This window comes from Monodelphis domestica, chromosome 4 (genome assembly GCF_027887165.1).
Source record: "Monodelphis domestica isolate mMonDom1 chromosome 4, mMonDom1.pri, whole genome shotgun sequence".
NCBI lineage: Eukaryota > Metazoa > Chordata > Mammalia > Didelphimorphia > Didelphidae > Monodelphis > Monodelphis domestica.
Window position 1 is genome coordinate 186,027,939 of NC_077230.1, and position 19,889 is coordinate 186,047,827.

General features: G+C 38.9%; 1 long non-coding RNA gene across 1 annotated transcript; it reads left to right on the forward strand.

Annotated features, from left to right (window-relative positions):
- Positions 1-1,239: 1,239 nt before the first annotated feature.
- LOC103106668 (uncharacterized) lies at positions 1,240-19,334 on the forward strand. The gene is made up of 3 exons (XR_008911236.1): positions 1,240-4,820; positions 16,916-17,020; positions 17,639-19,334. It is a non-coding gene; the product is annotated as an uncharacterized LOC103106668 (long non-coding RNA).
- The last annotated feature ends 555 nt before the right edge of the window (positions 19,335-19,889 follow it).

Here is a 19,889-nt window from a genome sequence, read left to right on the forward strand (position 1 = left end):
GAACACAGTCTAGAGGCTTTTCATTTCATAAGGGAAAAAAATTCCTGCCCGGAAGACAAATTGGCTATAGTGAAAATGTTACTCTTTTAAGCTATCCAATTGCCTTCGCAAAACCTTATCCAACCTTCCATTTTTAACCTCCACCATCCCTGCGAGCAGCAGTGACCCCTCTTCACCCCTAATCAGGGGTGATTCACCTCGAAATTGAATGGATCGGAGGGGTTGTAGGAGGAGCTGAAATGAACCCAAAGCGGGGAGAAAGCTGTTCCACACGCAGAAAGCGTGGCATTTTCCCATTCCAATGAGCGATGCTTCTCCTTTCCTTTCTTTTCTCCCTTGGAAGGCAGACTGTCCGCTTTCAGTTTTGTCTTGGCTGCTTCTGAAACCAAAGCTAGGCAGGAGCTAGGGATCCAATCCGGCTCCTAACGTTGAAATCATTTAGTTCAATGGAATATTTAGCCATTCTCTACCATTTTATTAGTAGTCAAGATGGCAAGTTTAGTCGGTCAGTCAATGAGCATTGATAAAGCACCTATTATATGCCAGTAAAATAGTGCCACTGTGTAAAGCCCTGGAGATAAAGACAAGACAGTTCCTGCCCTCCACGAGCTCTCATGGGGGGGGGGGGGGGGGGGGACGACAAGCAAGCTACGTAGAGGACAAGCAGGAAATAAGCACTAGATTTAGGTTCCTGGAAGGTAAGGCTGTCCCAGCGTGGTGCAGCCTAGTTAAGGAGTTTGGCCTGGGCTCAAAGGAAACTCATTACATACCGTAATAGATGCTGAAGGCCAAGATGAAAGCAATCTTATCTTAAATCCTACTATATACATATAATACACACACACACACACACACACACATAAAACACATATACAGAAAAATACATTTATGTGTTGCTATTTAGTTGTTTTCAGCCTATCTGACTCTTCCTGACCCCATTTTGGTGTTTTGGGGTTTTTTTTTGGCAAAGCTATCTGAATGGTTTACAGATGAGGAAATTGAAAGAAAGGGGATTAAATGATATGTCCAGGGTCACACAGCTGGGACAAGTCCAAGGTCAGATTTAAACCCAGGAAGATGCGTCTTCTTGACTCTGGGCCCAGAACTATCCACTGGGCCACCTAGCTGCCAACCTATATATAATACATATATATATATTTAATGAGAATAATTTATTATACATCTAATGTATTATTATATACTAATATATTATTTTACAAGTAATATAAATAATAATAAAATAAATATATGTTCATGTACACACTGGTCATGCACATGTATATCAGAGGCAGTGTGTGGTACATTGGGTCTGAAAACAGGAAGACCTGAATTCAAATATCAGATATTTAGTAGCTGTGTGACCCTGAACAAGTTACCTGTCCTCTGGTTTCCTCAACTGTAAAATGGGGGTAATAAAAGCACTTTCCAGATAGAGTTGTGAGTATCAAATGAAAGAATATTTTTCACAGTTCTTAGTACAGTTCTTGGCACCTAATAGCCACTGTATTATACTTATCCCCTTCTCTGCTGTGGGGAAATATGAACCACAGATAAGTAAATTCAAATTAATTTAAATTAATGTTGGTGAGAGCCTACATCTGAGGAAATTAGGTAAGGCCCAGGCAGGGGTAAGAGGTAACAGACAGGAGATGATCCTTGAATGGAGGCAGGGATGCTAAGAGACAGAAATGAGGGAAAACACTGCAGGGAAGAAGGGAGGGGCTGGACACAGACAAGAGTTAGTTGGAATGGGTGTGTATGGGGAACAACAAATAGGACAGTTTAGCTTAGTAGTAAAGAACCTAAGAGGGAGCAATGTGAAGTCAGCCTAGAAAGATAGGCAGGAGCCAGACTGTGAAGGGTTTTAAATAGCAAATAGCAAATAAGCTAATGACCATGTGAAGGGCATTGAAAGTTTTTAAGCTGGAGACCATGAAGTTTGGGTCTTTTAATTCACATAATCAAAAATACTAGAAAACAAAAAAGCAAGCTGTCCATCAATGATTAAAAAACAAAACAAAACAAAACAATTTTCACAAGACAGAAAAGAAAAAGTTGACATCCAGATTTCTGCTGAAGTCTTGATTATTGATTTTCCTTGAGTAGATAGAGCTTTGAACCAGGAGACTAGAAAACCTAAAGTTCAAATCCTTCCTCAGTCACTTACTAGCTCTTTGATCCTGCACAGGTCACTTAATCTGCTTGCTTCCATTTCCTCATCTTATAAAAAGGGGACAATAATAGCACTTACCTGCCAGTGTTATTGCGAGGTTTAAATACGATAATATTTGTAAAATATTTTACAAAATTTGAGCACTATATAAAATGCTAGTATTTGGCAATTAGAACAAAATAGTTGAGAGAGGAAGGAAGGAAGGAAGGAAGGAAGGAAGGAAGGAAGGAAGGAAGGAAGGAAGGAAGGAAGGAAGGAAGGAAGGAAGGAAGGAAGGAAGGAAGGAAGGAAGGAAGGAAGGAAGGAAAAGAAAAGATAAAAGAAAGAAAAAACAGTTGAAACATTTTAAATCTTTTCTAATAAAACTGAAAATGTTACAAAAATATTTTTCTCATCTAAAATACTTTCTAGACTTTTCCCTTTAGGAAAGTGGTGAGAATAAAAGTTAAGGCCTTTCTTAGGGAAAGGGATGAGCTGGTAATGAAATTCAAGTCATCTAGATATTAATAGCATTTGCCTCCCTACTCCCCCTCCCATCCCTTGAAAATGACTGAGGCTATAACCTGCCTAAGGGCAGGATTTTCTTGCATTCAAGGTTAAAATATTAATCTGCAGGAAGAAAATCTTTCTGAATCTCTTCAGAAGTGCCAGGAAGGAACTGAGTTATGACTGTTTTGGAATGTTTACTCCAAACTGTATTTTAAGATATCATGATCTTTTTCTTCTTCAAGATTCATATTACCTCAAATCATCTTAGTGTAGAGCTATATCCAATGGCATGGGAAAACTCTGCCCTTTTGGAGATCTTTTCTGGAAGCTAGAAATGCTTTTCATATAGTAATGATAATAGTAATAGCTAGCATTTAGATATCACTTTAAGGGTTGCAAAGCACTTGACACAGAATAATGCTTAAATAAAACTATTTCTGTCAAATGTGACAATGCAGAATATACTATAAATATTTTTTCTTTAATCAGAATAAAGAAAAAAGAACTGAAGTAAAAGTTTTGAGATACCTAAAATAACAAAAATTATTATCAGAAAGTCTCTATAAAGAATATTGAAGGTATGTTGGTTCTAAAGGAATTATAAAGTAATAAATAACCATTTTATATTAATTAAAATACTACTAGATGGCACAGTGGATAGTGTAATGAGCCTGGAGTCTGGCAGGCCTGAGTTCAAAGGTAGTTTGAAATACTTCCTAGCTTTGGGATCCTGGGCAAATCACTTAACTCTGTTTGCCTCAGTTTCCTTATGTGTAAAATGAGCTGGAGAAAGAAATGGCAAACTAGTGCAGTATCTTTGCCAAGAAAATTCCAAATGGGATTATGAAAAGTCAGACACAAATGAAATGATGGAACAACAACAACAAATTATTACTAAATCAGGCAGGTTGGGAATAATCCCTAAGTAAAATAGAAAAACAATAATGAGTAATCAATCATATAAGAATGAAGAACATTTAAGGGGGCAGCTGGGTAGCTCAGTGGATTAAGTCAGCCCTAGAGACGGGAGGTCCTAGGTTCAAATTTGACCTCAGCCACTTCCTAGCTGTGTGACCCTGGGCAAGTCACTTGACCCCCATTACCTAGCCCTTACCACTCTTCTGCCTTGGAGCCAATACACAGTATTGACTCCAAGACGGAAGGTAAGGGTTTAAAAAAAAAAAGAATGAAGAACATTTAAATAATGAAGTTTACCTTTTGAAGAATAATATTTAATTGCTTCTCAGCTGCTAAAATCTCCCTTAATTTTAGTGTCTTCCATGTGTTGATTTTCTCCAATTTTTCCTACATTATATATTTGTTTGTTTGTTTTGTTTTGTTTTTAGTTGTTTGGAGACTGTCTCCCCATTAGAATATGAGCTTCTTGAAAGCAGAGATTTTATTTTTCCTTTTTTTTTTTAATATCCTCATAGGTTTGCACAGTACCTAGCACATGATAAAGGTAAATTAAATGCTTGTTGACTGATTAACTGATTCATAATGCCACAGTGTTTGGTGGATTCAGAACTGGTTGACTGCTTGGCTTCAAAGAATAGTTACTGATGGCAAGTGGCCTCTAGTGAGATGTCCAAAGATACGTGCCTGGCTATGTTTTATTTGACATTTTTATCAGCGGTTTGGCTTAAAGCATAAATGGAGTGCTTATCAAATTTGTAGATTACACAAAACTGTGAAGGATTGATAACTTTGGGGGACAAAAAGCTTTTAAAAGGCTATATAATGTTATGCTATATCTAATAAGATAAAATTAAGTAAGGATAAATAATTCTCACCCGTGGTTCAAAAAAAAACTTCACAGGTCTATGTTTGAAGTCTGTGTTTAAAAAAGACCTGGGAGTTTGGGCCAAGAAAAAAAAAAACGAATACATTCTTAGACTGGATACAAAAGGAAAAACCGAGGTCCTTCAGGTATAACTAATAACTGTAGAAATCTGTTTTTCTTAATTCTGAAACCATTATGTCTGTTTTCCACAAGCTACCTTACTATATAAATGCACCAGACACAGAATAAATGGAGTCACAAAGAGCCAGACATGAATGAACAATAACAACAGAGTGGAATGGGATGCTTTGGGAAAGAGTGACTTTCTCATCTTCATAGTGGTCTCTAAGGAGAGACTGGATGACTACTTGTCAGGTAAATAATAGTGGAATTCCATATTGGGTGTGTTATGGGGGTGCAGATGTGTATCCCTGGGGTTTGGGAAGGATACCTTTTGCAAGAATGCAAGACTCCAAAACATAGCTTAAAAACAAAAAAGAGATTTATTAATTTAGAAAGTAATGTTGAGAGTGGCCAGGAGGATAGCAAGGTGGGACAGCAAGATGGGGAGCAGTTCCCTGGGAGGACAGCATGAAAGGAAAGGCTGTTCCTCCATGGGGACAGCATGGGTGGAAAAGCTGTCCTCCAGACATCAGTTCTGGGAATTTTATACTCTTCACAACAGATGCAATGTCATGGTGTAGACGTGCCTTAGAGTGCATTTGGTGGGGTGAGGTGGTCATCTGACTGGAGTCTGCCTGGAGGCATAAAGATTCATCTCTTTGTTCATCTTAAATCTAGAGGACGATCAAAGAGGATAAACATCTCAGGACCCGAGGGGGGCCATTGGGTGTTTCTAGGTTCGGAGTCAGGAGGATGCAAGGGAGCGAGGGAGTTTCCCTGATAATAGTTTGCCTGGGTTTCTGGGGGTACAGTGCCCATGTCAGGTGGAGGTGAGATTAGATAGATGGCTACTTAGGTCCCTTTCAACTGTAAAAGTCTATAATCCTATGATTCTGTGGAATATGCATTGGTATCATGAGAGGTCTTTAGTATAAGCCACAATGCCTTTTTAAAGTAAATGCATTTTATATTTTTCTAGCTCTTTTCAGATTGTCTAGATTTGTTTCTCTGTTTCCTCTGCTCTCTGCCTTCCCCTCCCCCCTTCAACTTTAGGCTTTAGGCTTTTTTATACATATTATCTTAGCAACTGACTTTCTGATCTCTCAAGATAACTTCCTCCTTATAATTTTCTTTCCATTTACTTCTGCAGGCTCCTCAACACAAGCACAAATTTGGGAATAGCAAAGGGTATAAATGACCCCCCAAAAAGGATAAATTTCTTACCTTTAAGATGTATCCACCTTTGACAAATAATTAAGTCTTATATGAGCACAAGATAGATGCCATATGTGAAGGCTTTTTTCATCTATTCTATAAAATACTGAATAAATTCAGTACTTAATATGCTAGGTCTATTCTAAGTACAGAGTACATTAATAAGGATGGGAGATAAGAAAACAATGAAACCCAAATTAGAATATAAAACTTAAAAGTTAAATCAGTGAATTAGACAAGAATTAGCAATATGACATGGAAATCAAGTTAAATGTGTTATAAGACTTTTACCATTTTGAGCCATGTGGTTTAGCTTTAACCACAACTTATATTTAAAAAAGCGGAAGAGACCAAGAATGTGAATGCGGAAAGGAAAAGACACATTTTTATTTTGAAAAGAGACTAATGATAGCTTATTAATGTCAATTAATATGCTCTTCAACAAACCACTTAATAGTCAAATCTTAAAGAAAACCTAAAATTTGTAGCCATAGAGCATCTTCCAGTTTGAACAATTTGCCAGGAAGATGAACTGTAAGTAATTAACCCAACATGAAACACTGGAAAGAGGAAGTCAAGAAAAACCTCTAGATTTAGAAATCTGACCTGGAGTAGAAAGATTTATCTCTGGCTACTGCCATTTCAAGTTTGGGAAGAATATCAGTAAATGACTAACTTAAGAGAAAGAATTTCATCCCCATCACAGACTTCTCACTTTAGGCAAACTGGACTGCTAACTATTCCAATAGTCTAACATTCCATTTTCCATCTCTGTGCATTCAAACAGGTTGCACCCAGTGCCTAGAATGCACTCACTCCTCCTCTCGGCACTGATTGTATTGCCTAGCTTCTCTTAGGTGCCACCTCCTCCCTGAAACCGGTCCTGTTGCTGTTGATGCTTTTTATTTCTTCTATTACTTTTTACTGGCTTATGTGGTCATATGTGGTATCCTCTTAGCTAGTAGGTTTGTATGCCCAGTACCTTACACAATGTTTGACATGGAGAACATATTTGATAAATGTTAGTTAGTTGAGCTGAACAGACATTCATTTCAGCAATAAGATGAAAATCTGTTTTTTGCATTTGTGGAAACAGAATAGTGGATCATCATCTTATCAATATACTGCAACCTCAGTATAATTCCATTCTTAGAAGTCAAAACAGGGGCAGCCAGGGAGCAGATTAGATGGAGCACTAGGCCTGGAGCTGGGAGAATCTGGGATCAACTCTGATACTTCCTAGCTGTATGACCCTAGGTAAGTCACTTAACCCTGATTACCTAGCCCTTACCTCTCTTCTGCCTTAGAATTGATACTAAGACAGAAGGTAAGGGATTAAAAAAAATGTCAATCCATTCTTAGACTGGATGCTATAGGAAAAACTGAGATCCTGTAGGATAACCGTGGAAATCTGATTTTCTTCCTCTTGAATCAAATCTATCTGTTTTCCATGAGCTACTTACTATGGAGATACACTATGGACACAGAATAAACCTGTTTGCAGGAAAGAGCCATCAGGAGCTTGCAGTGGGCCAGAAGTCTTGCTCCCTCCTCGTAGCTTTCCCTGTGTTCTCAGTCTCACCTTGTGAGCTGTCCATCAAAAACTTCACCGGAAACAGTCTTGTGGTCTGCTATTCCTGATGAACATCCTAAAAACCCTATTTCTGTGCTGTGCCTGTTCATTCTCCACTCCCAAGTCCTTCTCTGCTCTACAGCTTTAAATCATCCTTGCCCCCCCTTTGCCTGTGGGCTCAGCTCCATTTAGAATGTAGATGTCGACAACATCCTCTTCTTTCCCTTTGAATAAATCCTCATGTTTCCCTCAACCAGGACTCCTCTGCATTGAGGGATGAGCTATTCTGTTGACATAAGAAAGCCTCTTTGGATAAGGTTCATATTCTTTTAATGTGTAGTAGGTCATGTCATTAGGGAACTCTAGTGCAGTTAAGATTTTCTTAGGGGAAACAATTATTAACTCGTCTCTCCCTTAATCCTAAATAATACTTTAGATCTAAAGTGGAAAGGGACCTCAAAGCAGTGGGTTGCCTAGCAAATTTGGCACCTGGAGTGTATAATTTTTAAACAATTGCGTATCTCCTCTAAATAGCAAAATAATCTGCAGAAATAATCAAGTCTAATAAAATGGATAATAAAAATACTGATAATGAAAATATTTTTATTGAACTTTATAGAGAGAGACAGAGAAGGAGAGAGAAAGGGAGGGAAAAGGGAGAGTCTGTGTGTGTGTGTGTGAGAGAGAGAGAGACAGAGAGAGACAGAGAGAGAGAGAGAGAGAGAGAGAGAGAGAGAGAGAGAGGGAGAGAGAGAGAGAGAGGGAGGGAGGGAGGGAGATAGAGAGAGAGACAGAGACTTGATCCTAGACAACAGCTGCTTGCTTCAAGAGCCCTACCTTATATTGGCACTGGCAGTGTGCCTCCATTCAGCCCCTGGGAACTCTACCTACGTACCACCCCAACTTTGTCACAGCATCAGGAAGCCCAGTCTCCCTGTTAGCTAGGGCCCAATATGACAGACACCTTCCACCCAGCTGAGACATGACTATTCTCCATCCTCTGTCCCAAGGACTCCAGGCCCTCTCCTCGGCAGCTTGGAGCCCTGTCTTCTTTCTGAAAGGGACTCTGGGACTCTGCCACCCAAGCCAACCCAAGCACGAATTGAGCCCCACCCCTAACCCCACTAGGGCCACTTGGAAGACCACCCACCCACTCACCTGTAGGAGCCCCTGCACCTGGCACCCACTTGCCAGGACAACAGGAACCACTCCCCATGTTCCCAGCCTCCCACCAACACTGGGGAATTTAAACCTGGTCACGGCCTAGTATTTTACATACTTTCCTTGACTCCTGGAGCAAATCATTTTTCTAACTCTCCTTCCTCTATCTGATAAGATTATTTTATTAAATATTAGGAAATGAATAAGAATAGGGCTGGAAAAGAAACTCAGTGAAATTTCCATCTTACTGAACTTTGCATGCGAAATCATCCCAGTAAAAAAAAAAGTGAAAATAAAAATCACAGGAAAATAAAGCAACACACACAAACCCTAAAAACAAATAATGAATTAAAACTCTTTAATTACATAATATCACCCCACAGTTTTTCCTCCCTCAAAAAAAAAAAGCTTTTCCTGAGCCGTGGAGGAGTTGCTCCTCATAACCTTTTGCATGTTTTTATGGGGATAGTGATTGTTCCTGGGGAAGTGGCCCTAGTCCCTCTCCTCCCAGTTCCTGGGGAAAGGCTTTGGCTCTTTAGGCACTGCTGAAATCCTGCTACACCTGCTGCTGCAAAGGCACATTGTAGATGGAATTCCTTTTCCAGGGGAGACTCAGGGTCCCAATTCATTCCTGCTGCTTTCATCACACATCAGGTAGAAAAACCATTCTTAGGGGCAGCAAGGTAACACAATAGAGAGAGCATTAGGCCTGGAATTCAGAGGACCTGGGTTCAAATTTTAGCTCAAATTCTTCCTGGCGGTGTAGCAAGTCATTTAACCCTAATCATCTAGCTCTTGACACTCTTCTGTCTTAGAATTGATACTAAAACAGAAGATAAGGATTAAAAAAAGACAGACAACCCATTCCTTAACCAAATACTCTCTTCTTCCTCTGGGGTGAGCTCCCCAATTCCCCCCTTTATTGCCTATACCTGAGGCAGACCTTTCTCACTGGATAGCCCTTGGTACACCACTGACTCAGAAATCCCCATGTCCAAATCTTTATTTTACAGATGAGGAAACTGAAGCCCAGGGACAATAAATGACTTGTCTAAGATCACACAAGTAGTAACATTAGAGACAGGGTCTAGACCCAGGTTCCTTGACTTCAAAGACAATATTCTTATCAATGTTCTATGCTAAGTAATAACAGATACAATTTTCCAAAATACAACTTGTTTTTTGTTGTCTTATATAACACTAGACAAGTCGTTTAAATCTCCCTTAACCTGTTTACAGATCTGTGAAATGGAGATAAGAATACTTGTACTGACTTTCCAGTTCCATCCCCAGTGACTAGTATAGTATCTAGTCCAGAGAAGGTGCATCATAAATTTCTGTTGACATTAGTGTTACAAAACACTTTCTCAACCTAAAGAGCAATACAAATATGAGCTACAGTCATCCTCATCATTTCAATTCTCTACAGTCGGAGTTCTTAATTTTTTTCCCTTTTCAGAATAATGCTTTTAAATGAATAAAATAAAGTACATAGAATTTCCAAGGAAGCCAACTATATTGAAATACAGTTATCAAAATATGAAAAAATAAAAATATTAACTATTAAAAAGATGCCAGGTTAGAAATGCCTGTTCTAATTGGGAAGACTTGGGTTTAAATCTGTTCTCAGACATTTCCTAGCTGTGTGACCCTGGGCAAGTCACTCAACCTCTATGGCCTAGCCCTTGCTGTTCTTCCATCTTTGAATTGAAATTCAGACAGAAAGCAAGGATTAAAAAAACAAAACAAAACAAAACAAAACAACCCTCTTCTAGAGAAAACTCTACCCAGCAAATATTGTTGTAATCCTTGAATGCTTTCTTTACCTCACAAAGATTCTTTTATTTTATTATCAAACTTCTCAAAAATGACAGTTTTCTATGATAATAACAGAATCTTACATCTAGAAGGAAATCGAAGTCATGCTGTAGATCAGCCACCAACATTTTATTCATCTTCAGCAGCCACATGTCTTAGGAGGAGGGCTGGAGTGGCTTATCTCCTGCTAATGGGCTAGACACAGGGAAGGAGTGGGGAGGCAGCAAGGGATCAGCAGCAGCTAGGTATATTCAAAGGAGTTACACACTAGGCAGGAAGCGAATATTTGTGAAGAACCTGCTATAAGCCAGACACTGGGCTAAGCTTAGAGGATGCAGAGGAAGTCTTGCCTTCAACTACTTCACTACCTAATTCAGGAGGCTGCATGCAACGAACCCTGAACTCACTCTCTCTCTCTCTCTGTCTCTCTCTGTCTCTCTCTCTCTCTCTCTCTCTCTCTCTCTCTCTCTCTCTCTCTCTCTGTCTCTCTCTCTCCCTCTCTCCATATACTTATGTACATCTATGTATGTATATACATATACATTTTATTGACATTTATATTGTTATATAATATATTACCAAATAATATCTTATATTATGCCATGCAATATAATATATCATATACTATATTACCATATCATATATAATATTACATGTTTATGTCATACATGTCACATATTACATTATATTACCATGTCATATCATATATAATATTATATCATGCTATATTATATCATCACATATATTACATTATCTTATATTTATATCATATCATACCATATCACAGATTACCTTATCATATAATATGTTATAGTATGCTATGTTATATCATGTCATATATATTATACTATATTACCATATCATATAATAGATAATATTATGCTATGCCATGTTATATCATATAATATATTAATTATAAAATATAGCGCATCACATATATTACTATATCATATATTATATTATGCTTTGTTTTGTCAATCATATATCATTTTATATATCACATTATATTAATTATATCATATCACATATTATATTACCTTACCATATATTATCTATAATATTATATTATGCTATCATGTAATTATATATCATAAAATAGATTACATTATATTTTATATTATATTATATTCCTCATATAGTTTATATTATATGGCATTTATGCATTATATATTATATAGGAATTTATATGTATTATAGTATATATTATATAATAATATATTTATGTATGTACACACATAGCTATTTATATATACTATATATAGATATATACAATATGTAGACATAAATATTTACTTATATATACATATATATGCATCTATACCTATGCATATATACCATTCAGGCTAAATGGGTTCAAATCTGACCTCAGACACTTCCTAGCCATGGGACCCTGGGTAAGTCACTTAACCCCCATTGCCTAGCCCTTCCCCCTCTTTTGCCATAGTACCAATACACAATATTGATTTGTATAATTAGAATCTTCTCCCCAGGATTCTAATTCCCAGCATTCCACTTTCCTTCTCACATTAGGGGATAGTGACTTAAATAAGCTGATGCATTTCAACAGTGAAGAATTTTAGAGATAAAATTTGTGTGTGACCACACCCCTCTTGCTTTTTGCATGAAGGCAGCTGGGAAAATTTTTCTTTACCCAGGTTTTTATTTTTGTTCTTTTTATTTCTTTTACTTCAAGTGATTATTAATAAATCTTGTAAAATATAATAGTTGGAATTATTGAATATGAATTTAAATTTTACAGATTCTAAGACAAAGTAAAGGTTGTTTTTAAAAAAGTACTCATTATGATTGGTTCTCATGGCAGAGGGCCCCTGGACAATAGAAGTAGCTCTGACTTTCTCTGTGACTCAGCCACAATGAAATACGGAGGAAAATCCAGTGTACTGACAATAACCTCAAATTTTCCTTCTTTTCTTTTGTTTCCCTCTTCTCTATTCTTTGGAGCCTTTATGGTCCTGAATCTATTCTTATTCTTTTAGGCATTTATATTCTTTTTTGCTGTCTCAAAGGGCTTTTATTCCTAGGATCACAATTCACAATTCATTGTTCTTCCTTTTAAAAAAGCAATTTGTAATTGTGGTTTGTTCATTCTTTCCTCTAATCCTGGCCCATTGGATAGAAGAGGCTATCACTATGGCACATTCCAAGACCAGGTGTTCCTGTTCTCCTTTCTTCAGGCAGGTGCTGCCTCTAGCACCCAGGGTTACTGTTAGTTTTAAGCAACAGTTTGTTATGTAACGAACAGTTTGTTATATAACAATCCATTCCCTATCACAAAAGCCCAGATTTTTAATATCAGGAACCAGTTATAACTCACGGAACATCATCCTGTCAGAAGAATTTTTAAATTTTAGATAATCCAAAGAATAATGAAGAAATAACGTAGTGAGCACGAATGAGCAGAGGTCTATTACGAACAATGACTTTCTGATGAAAAGGGATAGGACAGACCCTAAATAAATGTGTAAGGCCAAAAACAGAGGAAGCCTGATGATGTCTGTGAGGGAGGCAGAACAGATGGAAGAGCCAGATTTTGCCCTGGTGTCTCTACGGGGCATGAACAAGAACTGGAATATAGAAGAGCTTTCATCCTTCTTGTCCCTTTGGCAAGGAAGGACATGTGGATATTGTAGTAGATGGATGACTGAAAAAAAACAAAAAACCTCAGAATGCTAAGGTCCAAAGGTACAAGGCAGAAACCACCATCTGAGGACTGGTAGGAGGACCAGAGTGATTTAGAAGAAAATAAAAAGGAACATGAAATGCAGAGAGCTTCTGCATTAGCTTACTGATTTGGAGGACATCACTAAAAATGGCACCAGAACCTGTAGGCAGTAGCAGCTGTAACAGCAGCAGTAGGAGGCAATAAGGAAAACACACTTTTTTTAGCTTCAGACTCATGGGATTTGCATCTTGACCCTGGGTGGTGGGTGCTGGCGGGATGGTAAGAGGGCTTGGGAACCACACACAACAGGGAGAGGTATTTTGTTGATCAATTGTTTCTGATTCTTCATGATACCATTTGGGGTTTTCTTGGTACAGATCCTGGAGTGGCTTGCCATTTCCTTCTCCAGCTCATTTTTCAGATGCAGGAAAGAGACAAATAAAGATAAGTGACTTGCCCAGAGAAGTATCGGACGCCAGATTTGAACTCAGGAAGATGAGTCTTCCTGACTCCTGGCCTGGTGTTCTATACACTGTGCCACCTCTCTGGGAGTCATACTTTCTCAACATGTGCAACCATCATCCCTTCAGTCCTGAATGGAGGAGCCACCCAACATTCTAGGGTATCTTCCTCTAGATCTCTTGATTTTTGTGGCTATCGGAGGATTGTGAAAGTTGTCCTTCTATGAACTCTCATTCTAACTAGCCCACTTTTTCCCCCCAATTATTCAACTATTTGATAGTACCTTTTTTAAAAAAAACTCTTATCTTCCATCTTTGAATCAATACTGTGTATTGGTTCCAAGGCAGAAAAGCAATAAGGGCTAGGCAATAGGGGTTAAGTGACTTGCCCAGGGTCACACAGCTGGGAGGTGTTTGAGATCAGATTTGAACCTAGGACCTCCTGACTCTGGGCCTGGCTCTCAATCCACTGAACTACCCAGCTTCCCCCTTGACAGTATCTTTTAAACCATTTTTACTATATAATTCCTCATTGTTGAAATGCGTCAGCTTATTTAAGTCACTATCCCCTATACCTCTCCATTACTGAATTGCAGATTTCATTTATTTTCCCATGAATTCAATTCAATAAACATTTTTTAAGTTCCTCCTCTGTGTAAAGTACTGTGTTTGGTGCTGGGACTACAAAGTAATAAATAAAACCATCTCTATTCCTTTCTAGTGGAGAAACTTTTTCCTGGTTAAGAAGTAAACTCACATTGTTGTTCAGTTGCAACCCCAAGGACTTTTGTCCATGGGGTTTTCTTGGCAAAGACACTGGAGTGGTTTGCCATTTCCTTCTCCATTTAACATTTGAAAAAGGAGGCAAAAAGGGATAAATTAACTTGCTCAGGGCCACATAGCTAGCCAATAGCTCAGATTGCTTTTGAACTTAGATCTTCTTGACTCTAAGCCTAGTGTTCTATCCAATGCACCACTAGCTGCTTCCTAGACTCATGTTATATGTTATTAAAAGGGAAATGGGAGTGTTGGGTGGAAAGAATCTTGTTACTAAAGGAAGGCAGAAGATTAATCTCTCATTCAATCTGGACTAGTGTGGCAAGGTCAATGCAACATTTCTCTCAGCCAGTGGTGTCTGAATTCCCAGTGGAGAGGGGACAAGCTGTTGACTCCAGGCACATACAGAATGCTTCATTAGGATTTGTACTCAGGGAATTACATTATAAAAATATATTAAATGTTTAATCATAATAGATATAATTTTATTCATCAGACTAAAGAAAGGAAAACTTAGCCAAGTGGAAAGAAAAAGCTTATCTAAGAAATATAAACTTTAAAAACAAAGCTCAAAATACCAAATTTCTAAGACATTAGTGTGTTCCTGGGCACACCCTGTACACAAGCCTATGCAGGTGCACCCATCATTGATTTTAAATGACTCTTTATTCATCTGCTCAAAAATTTTCTAAGACACTCTATTGTTTGAGAACAGAGGACAATCTGAAGCCTTCCCACAAGTTCTGGTTACTCTAGAGGTGACTAATAACTTCAAAATATAGCTACAACAGAAGTGAAGAAGAAAATAATGGCTCTTGTAATGACTCCAGTCACGACACCAGTAGACATGGTTTCAGTGGTTGGAATGTATGTTGTCATTTCTGTCATCCTATAAATTCTTTTTTTTCTCCTTAAAATCCTTACCTTTTGTCTTAGTATCAATTCTTTTTATTTATTTATTTAAACCCTTACCTTCCGTCTTGGAGTCAATACTGTGTATTGGCTCCAAGGCAGAAGAGTGGTAAGGGCTAGGCAATGGGGGTCAAGTGACTTGACCAGGGTCACACAGCTGGGAAGTGTCTGAGGCCAGATTTAAACCTAGGACCTCCCATCTCTAGGCCTAACTCTCAATCCACTGAGCCACCCAGCTGCCCCCTAGTATCAATTCTTAAAAAACAAACAAACAAACAACCCTTACTTGCTGTCTAAGTATCAGTTCTTTTGATCACTTCCCCAGTCTTTTCCCTCCTTTATATTATTCCCCTCCCAACCACCCCACATATTATTCCCCCTTCTATTTCTCTATAGGGTAAGATAGGTTTCTGTATCCCAATGAATCTGGCAGTTCCCTCTCTGAGTTAGTAATAATTCTTTAAACAAAACCAACCCTTTCTTTCTGTCTTAGAATCAATATTAGGTATTGGTTCCAAAGCAGAAGAGCAATAAGGGCTAGGCAATGGAGGTTAAGTGACTTGCCCAGGGTCACACAGCCAGATTTGAACCCAGGTCTTCTTGACTCCAGACTTGGCTCTCTATCTACTGTGCCTCTTATTGTATGCCTTCTGAGATTTTCAGTATAATTCTTTATTCACAGACCCTATGGATCTTGTTTAGAATCTGCCCCCCACTTCCCTGTTTCTGTACCTCTCTGACCCTTGAACTTGGCTTCTGTAGAGTCTAGGAGCTCCAGGTAGAAGGTGAAGAAGTTCTGTCTGCAGTAGCCATAGGAGAATCTCCTGGTGCTTCTGGGGTCTGGAAGCTCATAGCCAGCAGAGTATGTATGCCACCTTCTAATCAGACTGTCATGGTGGAGAATACCAAATGGGAACTCCTGAACCTCCTGCTTCTCTTTTCACTCACAACTGTCCCTTAGAGTGCCTGACCTCACCTTCTCTACTCTGACTCTTGTTGCTGGCAGGAAGGGCTTCTCCTATAAGTAGCCCATGATGAAGTATGGGAGTGTTGGACAGTGAAACTGTAGGATGAAGCCATCAGAACAGCCAGGATTTCTACCACTGCTCCTACTGTAATATTTATTGGGAAAGGAAATGGAGTATTGGAAAAATGGGGGATGAGGGGAGATTTGTAGCAGGGTATGTAGGAATTGAGGGGAGAGAGGGAATATTGCTCGGTGAATCAAAGGAGGGAAGCCCCCTGCTGAGAGGAAGCAGCAGGGGTCCGATAGGACTGTTTGTCCTGGAATGACTGAACTGAAGTTCAGCTCCCTCTTTGACCAGAAAAGATAGTCCACTTATCTGACTGCAAATTCAAATAATATAAAGTTCAATAACCAGTTGGGATTGGAGTTTTTCCCTCAGCTTCAGAGTTGAGGCTAGGCCCCAGAGGCTGGCAGAGGGTTTCTCCCACTCCCATCTACTCTATATCAATCCTTCTTTGTCTAATTCAGAATCTTAGCAGTTGACAGAAAGCAAACAAGAACAGTTCTGAGCTTCAGAAGAGATTGGGCTTGAATCTTCGGGCTGAACCAAGAAGTGCATGCCACTCCAGATGGGGCTGAATAAGCTCCTCTCTCCTCCAACACCAGGAAGGAAGACCAACCCTGGCAGGAAGGAAGTGCTAGTCACAAGACCCAACTGCCACTCCCAGTTGCCCCTTCCCCCACAAACTGTCAGTCTTATTTCCTTTCCATACTACGCAGGCGCGTGAAACAGCAGGACATGAAGGCAGAGTGGGAAGTGGACAAAAGCTCACTGGAAGGAGGCCATCTCTTACACTTCGCAGACTGCCACAGTTGCAAAGGAACGTGAGTGTACTCTGGAGGTCAGCCCAGCTGCCATTTAGCTTGGGAAAGAAAGTCTGTTGCATCAACATTTAATTTCCTTATGTTGATTCTTTCTTAGCTCTGTGTCTCAGATTCCTCCTTCCTCCTTCTTTTTGGAATTCATCAGTATTTTATTCACACCTCCAATCTAGTTCTTTGGCCTCTAGGCTCTACCAGTTCTAATTCATTTTGTGTTACATTACCATGTAATTTTTCTAAAATGCTTTTGTCATGATGTGATAGAACTGCTTAAGAACCGACAGTGACTTCCCATTGCTGAAACAACCAAGTCCAAAGTCTTCTTCCCTGCACTATTAAAGGCCCCACCTCATTAGGCAATCCTACATCCCACTACTATTGCAAATGAGCTAATATTTGTTGTGTCCAGCACTGTGCCTGGTACATAGTAAGCACTTATTAAACGCTTCTTCCCTCCCCTATTCCCTTCCTCTGACAAAACACAAACCCTTTGTTCATATCAAATCCTCTTCTCCTCTGACTTGGTAATTTCCATTTTTGTGCCTTTGGCTTTTTTTTTTCTTAGTAACTCTTCGATTTCTCTCTAACCTTCGATTATTTAAAATTCCTCTTGGTTCTCAGATTCTCCATGGAGCCTTCCTATATAATTTAGGTGGTGACCTGAGAAGGAAAATAGAGGCTAGAGGAATACGGATGTGAGATAGATAAGGCAGTCAGAGCAAGAAACGCAGGACTAAAGACTCAAAGACCACAAGTTAAAACACATGGGGAGTTGTGAGCTCCTCTGTTGATACCTCTCTGGAAGAAGATAACGAGTGGAGAAATTAGAAGTATGAGAAACAAGAGAACCTGCATGGAGCAGAAGACTCCAGGATATCCCCCATAGACCAGGTGGTCAAGAGATTAATGGGAGATGTGCGGGGCAGCTGTGCTGTGTAAGTCAGTCAAACATGAGGCAAGACCAAGATCAAGATTGTAAGATGCAAGGGAGAGAGTAAGGACTGTGAGATCAAGAGGTGTGAGAGAGGAGAGGAGAAGAAGCTCACACATGTTCCCTAGCTTTTACTGGGGTCCTTAGGAATGTCAAGTTAGAGGTGATTAATGAATATATGACATGATATAGGTTTTGACATTGGTTGAATTGACAATGATGGAATCAAATAGGAGATTAATCCAACCCGGGCTTTGTAAGGGAATGTAGTCCGAGCCAGGACACTGTGGCTGTCAATGCCCAGCAGAGGAATTTGCTTGTCCTTTGCACTAGTCCTTTGGATTGTCCCTTTCCATACAATGAACATTAAGTGATCTGACCATGTGTCTGGTAAATGAATATACAGGATACAATATCAATGCATCAATCATACTTCCAAGATGCCAAGATGCCTAGTATGCTACACTTCCCCATTTACTTTGGTCTCTAGTGATTCTCCCCTTCCTCATAATCCAGAGTATTTGTCACTGATAATCATTAAGGGATGTGATCACTTTCTATATCTTGGTGCTCTCTAATTATTTCATACATGTAAGTCTTGCTTTCACTGTTAGTTTGTCCCTTAGGGTCATAGACCTCATCTTACATTTCTTTGTTTCCCTCCACTCCATAATAATTGCTCAGTTGTTTCAATAAATTTATTCATCTAATAGGGACAACAGATGATGTTAACTTAAATGTAGCATTAAAATGTTTATTCCATAATTACAAATGGTCACTATTTTTAATATTAAATTAAATATCCCCCCAATTACATGTAAAGGTTTCCAACATTTTAAAAAGAATTTTGAGTCTTGAATTTTTTCTTCCCTCCTCACCCTCCCTAGTGATATGGTAAGTAATACCATAGAGACTGTACATGTGCAATCATGCAAAACATTTTCCCACATTAAACCCTTTTGTGTAAGGAAACTGAAACAACAAAAAAAAATTAATAAAGTGAAAAATGTTTCCTTTGTTCTGGATCCAGACTCCATCAATTCTTTCTCTGGAAGTAAATGGTATTTTTTTTTAATCATGAGTCCTTTGTGGTTGTTTTGAATCATTGTATTTGCTTAGAACACCTAAGTTATTTGCAGTTGATCATTGTACAGTATTGCTGTCCTTGTGTATGATGTTCTGGTTCTGCTTACTTTACTCTGCTTCAGTTATTGTAGATCTTTCCAGGTTTTTCTGAGATCCTCCTGATCATCATTTCTTGTGGAACTATAACATTCCATTATAATCATATACAATAACTTATTCAGTCATTCCTCAATTGATGGGATCCCCTCACTTTCCAATTCTTTGTTTGCCCCAACAAAAAGAGCTGCTTGAAATACTTTCATACATATAGGTCCTTCTCCTTTTTTTTTAAAAAAAAAATCTTTAGAATAAAAACCTTGTAATGGCATTGCTAGGTGAAGGGGTATGTAATATTTTATAGCCCTTTGGGTATAGGTTCAAAATTGCTCTCCAGAATGATTGAATCAGTTTACAACTCCCTCAACTATTTCAATTTTGTCCCCTCCAAGTTTTGTCATTTTCCTTTCCTGTCATAATAGTCAATCTGAGAGGTGTGGGGTGGTACCTCAGAATTGTTTTTATTTGCATTTCTCTAACTAAGAGTGACTTATGTGGCAGAGGCTGGCACTAAAGAAAATTGCCAGGCTGAAGAGTGTTTGAAATTGATCACCTCCATGGGGGAGGGGCCCGAAGAGTTAGGAATCCAGAGGAGAGAAGACACTGGCTAGGAGAGGAGTTGGTGGTCTCTTTGGTCTTGGGAAGCTGAAGACAGAAGGTGGGAAAAAGACTTTCTCCTGAGGGTTACCCATTTTTCCTGCTGGTGATGGGAAATCTTCCCCCCCCCCAATACTTCCCAAGTGAAGGGACTTTCTGAAG